Here is a 7,097-nt window from a genome sequence, read left to right as displayed (position 1 = left end):
ACGTTTCTTCATAATCTATACCGGGCCTTTGTGAAAAATCTTGTGCCACAAGTCGGGCTTTATAGCGCACAACTTCATTTTTCTCATTTCGTTTTCTCACAAATACCCACCGGTATCCAATAGGTTTTACATCTTCTGGTGTACGGACTACAGGTCCGAAAACTTCACGTTTTGCAAGTGAGTCTAATTCAGCCTTCATGGCTTCTTTCTAATTTGGCCAATCATTCCTTTGTCGACATTCTTCGACTGATCTTGGCTCAAGATCCTTATTTTCATGCATGATATTCAATGCCACATTATATGCAAATATTTCATTGACAATTGTCTTATTTCGGTCCCATTTCTCTCCTGTAAAGACATAATTCATCGAGATCTCGTCATTTTCACAATTTTTAGGTACCTGAACGTCTTCTGGCGTTAACACTATATCAGAATTTTGGACAACTGCAGGTGTCTTTACTATGTCTTTTTCAACAGGAATCGTATTTACCTCTTTTCTCTTTCGAGGATTTTTATCTTTGGAACCGACAGGCCTGCCACGCTTCTGGCGTGTATTTACTTCAGTGGCTATTTGTCCTACTGGGACATCAATTCGAATTGGGACATTTTTTGCTGGTATATAAGATTTGGTTATCCTCTTTGTATCGGAAAATGCATCAGGCAATTCATTTGCTATTCTTTGCAAATGTATAATCTTTTGAACTTCTGAGGATCTAAATGCATCAACGATGATGCATTCCAATTAAGTTCCTTTTCAGGACTTATTCTCTCCCCCTAATATTGGAAATTTTGATTCATCAAAATGACAATCCACAAACCGGGCTTTAAATACATCTCCCGTTTGTATCTCAAGATACCTCACTATAGAGGGAGAATCATATCCAACATATATCCCCAATTTTCTTTGGGGTCCCATTTTGATATGATTAGGTGGTGCAATGGGAACATATATCGCACACCCAAATATTCTTAAATGGGAGACATTTGGCTGCTGGCCAAAAGCTAATTGCATAGGAGAGAACTGATGGTAACTCATTGGCCTCAAACGAATAAGTGCTGCGGAATGTAAAATAGCATGCCCCCAAACCGAGGTTGGGAGATTTGTTCTCATAAGCAAGAGTCTAGCAATCAATTGGAGGCGTTTAATAAGTGATTCTGCTAACCCATTTTGTGTGTGAACATAAGCTACTGGATGTTCAACACTTATTCCATTAGCCATACAATAAGCATTTTCTTATTTGAATCATGAGTTGTGATACATAAATACTCATGATTTTCCTCATTCATTGTCTCAACATGATATCCATTTTGGCGAATATCTTTGAAACTCAACAAGTTCCTCAGGGACTTGGTAGATAATAGTGCATTATTTATTATAAATTTTGTTCCTCCATGAAACAAAATTATAGCTCTTCCGGAGCCTTCTATCACATTGCCTGAGCCAATAATAGTATTAACATACTTTTCTTTTGGCACAAGATGGGTAAAATATATAGTACTTTTAAGAATAGTGTGCGAACTTGCACTATCCGCAAGGCAAATATCTTCAGAATATATCCTTGCCATTTTTCTTCAAAAACAAATGATAATAATAATAAAATGAGTAGAAGTACATGCACAGTAAAATTATTCACATGAATACTTAACAAACACATACACATATCAAACTATTCCATCGTTGATCAAATAGCCAATATTACCTTCAGAATCCTTAAAGAAATTAGATACATCATAATGAGTGGTGGAATTTTTATCATTTGAAACAAAATTTGTTTCCTTTTCTTTGTCATCCCTTTTCAAGGATGCTTGATAAAGATCAACTAGGTGCCTTGGGGTATGACAGGTACGTGACCAATGGTACTTTCCACCACAACGGAAGCATTTATCCTCAATTGATTTACTTTGTCCATTGTTTCTTTCTTTATCCCACTTCTGGTGAGATCCTTTCTTATGAACATAATTTCTTTTCCTTCTATAATTTTTTTTGTTATCAAAATCTTGCCATTCACCTTTTCTGGGGTTATAATTTGTCGCATTTGCTTCAGGAAATGGGGCGGCGCCAACTGGGCGCGCTTCATGATTTTTCAAAAGTAACTCATTGTTGCGTTCAACAACAAGAAGGCAAGAAATTAACTCAGAATATTTTTAAATTCTTTTTCTCGATACTGCTGCTGCAGGAGCACATTCGAGACATGGAAGGTCAAGAAAGTTTTCCCTAACATACTGGGCATGAGAAAGTATCACCGTCTTTTCATGATTATTCTTTTTTTTTCAAGGACTTTCCACAGATCTGCAGGATCTTTTAATGTGGGATATTCATTTTTCAATCATACTTCAAGATGATGATGAAGAAAAATCATAACTTTGGCTTTATCCTTCTGGGATGTATTATTTGCAGCCTTAATGGTATCTCCAAGATCCATTGAATCAAGATGGATTTTAGCATATAGTATCCATGATAAATAATTATTTCCAGATATATCAAAAGCATTATATTCAAGATGAAAGAGTTTCGACATAATAAAAATTTGTTACCTGAAGTCTTCTTAAAATTTCGTTAGAGCTTCGTGCTGATAACGTGTTGTAAAACAACTAAATAAATAAATAAATAAGGAAGATGTAACAAATATAATATAAAGAAGTATAAAGAGAGTGAGAGAATTGCAACGTAAAAGAGAGAGAGTTGTTTATTGATTGTGTGTGTATTCCTTTTTGGCTCAGTACATGTATTTATAGGCACACAAGAAGTAGCATATTCAACTCTCATTAAACTCTCATTAAACTCATCTCTCTTGAGAATGTGAGCCACCCATATTAAATGATGGTCATCCACCTCATTTGATCTTATCACAACAAATTTGTGATGCTTATTTTTTTTATTTTTCTTACCTTCTCCTTTTTTTTTTTGCATTTACGTTTGAGTAGTTATTACCTGTAGGAAATGCCACGAGGGAACGCAGATGAAACTGCCGAAAGAGAGCGAAAACTATATGATCTTTCCATAAGAATAGGTAAACATCGGATGACATTGGTGTTTGATCATTCGACTCGGAAAGAAACAAGACGGAGAAAATAGGCTAGTCGGTGAAGTGAAAAAGCATCAAAGAAGTGACAAAATACAAGAAAAATGGAATAGAGGAAAAGTATGAAAAATACGGTGATTTCACTAAAAGAAAAACAACATATCTTCTTCAAGGAGGATACCATGGCTCTGATACCTTGTAAGAAACAAGAGACCAAACTAAAGAAAGTATTTTGTGTATTATTCAGTCTGAAGAAAAATACAATGTACAAAAGGTATATATAGCTGCTAGAGGAATCAAAGTAAAAAAGGCATAGAATTTTACAATTAATATACAGATATGCTATATAAATACAAATGATACTAATTGATCTGATTCGATTCTAATTATTCTCTTAACATCCCTCCTCAAACTCAAGTGGGAGTTAAGGATACCATCTTGAGTTTGGATAACAGAGTCTGGAAACGAGTCAGATAATGAGCCTTTGTGAAGATATCAGCAGTCTGATCTAGTATTCCAACGACGATAAGACGAACAGCATCAATAAGGATACATTGCCGAACAAAGTGACAATCAATCTCAATGTGTTTGGTGCGTTCATGAAACACATCATAATGGGCAATCTGAATGGCACTGCGGTTGTCACAAAAAACATCAGTTGGGGATGACTGAGAAGCATCCAAGTCTGCGAGAAGTCAACGAATCGAGATAACTTCAGCAGTGGTGTCAGCAAGGGCACGTATTCAGCTTCGGTGCTTGATCGAGCAGTGAATGTTTGCTTCTTAGCTTGCCAGGAAATGAGAGAGTCGCCAAGAAATAAACAATAACCAGTGGTGGAACGACGATCAGTAGAATTACCAGCCCAATCAGCATCTGAATATGCCTGAAGGGATAAAGAGAAATGGGCAGAAAAATAAAGGCCATGAAATATGGTGCCTTTGATGTAGCGAAGAATGCGAAGAATGCGAAGAACTGCCGCATAGTGAGTAGTACGAGGAGCTGACAAGAACTGGCTAAGAACATGAACCGGATAGGCGATGTCTGGTCAGGTGACAGTTAAGTAGACGAGTCTGCCAACTAGCTGTCAATAAAGAGTAGGATTATCCAGAATAGTGCCATCCATAGGAGTAAATCGAACATTAGGCTCAAGAGGAGTAGATTCAGTGCGACTATCTATAATTCCGACTTGAGCAAGGAGATCTGAAGCATATTTAGCCTGAGAGAGATTGATGCCATCATCGGTGGATATGACTTCTAGACCAAGAAAGTAGCTGAGAGAATCAAGATCTTTCATCTCAAAAGTATGATGAAGGGATCCCTTGAGATCAGAGATACCATCAACATCATCTCCAGTAATGATCATGTCATCAACATATAGAAGTAGAAGAACAACTCCACGTTCGCTTTTACGAATGAAGAGAGCATTCTCATGAGGGCTGCAAGTGAAACCAAGATTGCATATGGTAGTGCTGAACTTGTCAAACCATTCACGAGGAGCTTGCTTAAGTCCATGGAGTGCCTTGTGAAGGAGACAAACTTTGCTAGAAGGACAAGGATAACTCGGAGGGGGTTTCATATAGACCGTCTTCTTCAAATCTCCATTAAGAAATGCATTCTTCACGTTCATCTGACTGAGAGACCATTTTTTAATTGCAGCAATAGCAAGAAGAGCTCGAACAGATGTGAGCCGAGCAACAGGAGCAAAAGTCTCTTCGTAGTCAATACCATATTCTTGCGTACAACCCTGAGCAACCAATCATGCCTTATAACGGTCAATAGAACTATTAGAGCAGTCTTGATCTTGTATACCTATCTGCTTTTCACAACTTTCTGATTAGAAGGATGATCAACCAAATCCCAAATGTGTGCTTTTTCAAGTGCCTGTATTTTTTCCTGCATTGCTTGTTGCCAATGTGGATTTGTGGAGGCTTCTCTGAATGACTTAGGTTCATGTTGATGAAGGATAGTAGAAAAACAATGATAATCAAGAAGATGAGGAGGTGGATTTCTTACCCTAGAAGAACGAGTGGGAGGAGGAGGCATGACGGTAGGAGCAGGATCACCGTCTAGTCTGGAATCGTCGGGAGATGGAGAAGGCAGAAGAACAGGAGGCTGTGGAGGGTCATTCGAGATAGAACCTATAGAATCATCACTAGGAAAAAGATGAACACTGGGGTTAGTGAAAAAAGGTGACTGAGTAGGAGGAATGGACTCAAAGGATGAGAACCGAGAAAACATGTGATGCTCTCAGAAGACAACATGATGAGATATACGAATATGTTTAGAGAGAGGATGCCAACAACGATAACCCTTGTGTTCAGTGCCATAACCAAGGAAATAACACATACGAGCCCGAGGTTCAAGTTTACTATGTTCATGAGGCTGAAGAAGAACAAAACATACACAACCAAAAACTCGAAGAGAACTATAATCTGGGGAGGTATGATAAAGACGCTCAAAGGGAGTAATATTACTAAGAACAGAAGAAGGGAGTCTATTGATAACATGAACAACATTAAGAACAGCTTCACCCCAAGTACGCTCAGGATACGAAGAAGAAAGAAGCATTGCACAGACGGAGTCAAGAATGTGACGGTGTTTGCGTTCAGCTCTGCTATTTTGTTGAGACGTACCAGGACAAGAAAACTCAGACAAAGTACCCTGTTTTGCAAGAAAGGTTAAGAGTTTGGAATCACAGTATTCAATAGCATTATCGCGTCGGAAAACCTTAACGACCTTAGAAAACTGAGTTTTAATCATAGTAGCAAAGTTGATATAGATCTGAGGTAACTCATGGCGATTAGTCATCAAATAAACCCAAGTAAAACGTGAATAATCATTAATGAAAAATGACAAAGTATCGAGTTTCACCCATAGAAGCAGTGGGAGCGGGGCCTCAAACATCAGAGTGAATGAGATCAAAAGGAGAGCAAGAAAGAGAGGAATTATTGTGAAAAGATAAAGCAGGTTATTTGGCAGTTTGACAAGAAATGCAATCAAAAGATTCATTTGGAACCTGACCCAAAACACCCTGAGACACAAGAGAACGCAGTTTTCCTAAGGAGGTGTGGGCAAGACATTGATGTCATAAGTGAAGGGTAGAAGGAGAAGAAGCAGCACAGAGATTTGGTACAGGAGGAATATGAAGATTCTCGAGTTCAAACAACCTTCCGACCTTACATCCAGTTCCGATGATTTGTTCCATCCGAGGATCCTGTACATGACAACCAGAAACAAAAAAAGTGACATCAAAACCTAGATCAACAAGTTGACCAACAGAAATAAGATTAAAGTTTAATTTGGGAATATAATAAGTATCAGGAAGATTAAGAGTTGACTGGGATATAGAACCCTTGTGTGTTGCGTGCAAGAGGGAGCCATTTGCAGTATTGACAGAAGGTCCATTTGTAGTGGTAGACAGGGACGAAAAAATATTACGCAAAGGAGACATGTAATTAAAGCAACCCGAGTCAAAATACCATTTAGAATTACCTGGAGGGGTCAAAAAAGCAGCAGGGGTATTACCAGAAACAGAGAGAAGATGCTGAAGAAGAGATGCAATATCAGATAGAGAGATAGGACACCATGTTAGAAACAAGAGACCAAACTAAAGAAAGTGTTTTGTGTATTATTCAGTCTAAAGAAAAATATAATGTACAAGGGGTATATATAGCTGCTAGAGGAATCAAAGTAATAAAGGCATAGAATCCTAAAATTAATATACAGATACGCTATATAAATACAAATGATACTAATTGACCTGATTCAATTCTAATTATTCTCTTAACATAAATAATTGTTATTTCTAGCATTATCATTAATCATTTGTCGCTCATGACTGAATTGTGTATGATATCAGCTGCAGCTGACGCTTTGTGTTGGAAGATTTTTACATTTTTTTAACTAAGTATCCTAAAAGACAAAAAGAAACCAAATAAATTTTATTTTGTAATCTTTCTTCCTACTAAATATACCTATCTATTTCTCAAAGTATTTATTGATTATATTTGTAATTAAAAAAACAATAATTTATATCCATAAATTTTATAAATGCTAATAAAATAAATCATCCAG

The sequence above is a fragment of the Arachis ipaensis genome, chromosome B04, assembly GCF_000816755.2.
Source record: "Arachis ipaensis cultivar K30076 chromosome B04, Araip1.1, whole genome shotgun sequence".
NCBI classification, from domain to species: domain Eukaryota; kingdom Viridiplantae; phylum Streptophyta; class Magnoliopsida; order Fabales; family Fabaceae; genus Arachis; species Arachis ipaensis.
This window is presented reverse-complemented; position numbering follows the sequence as displayed.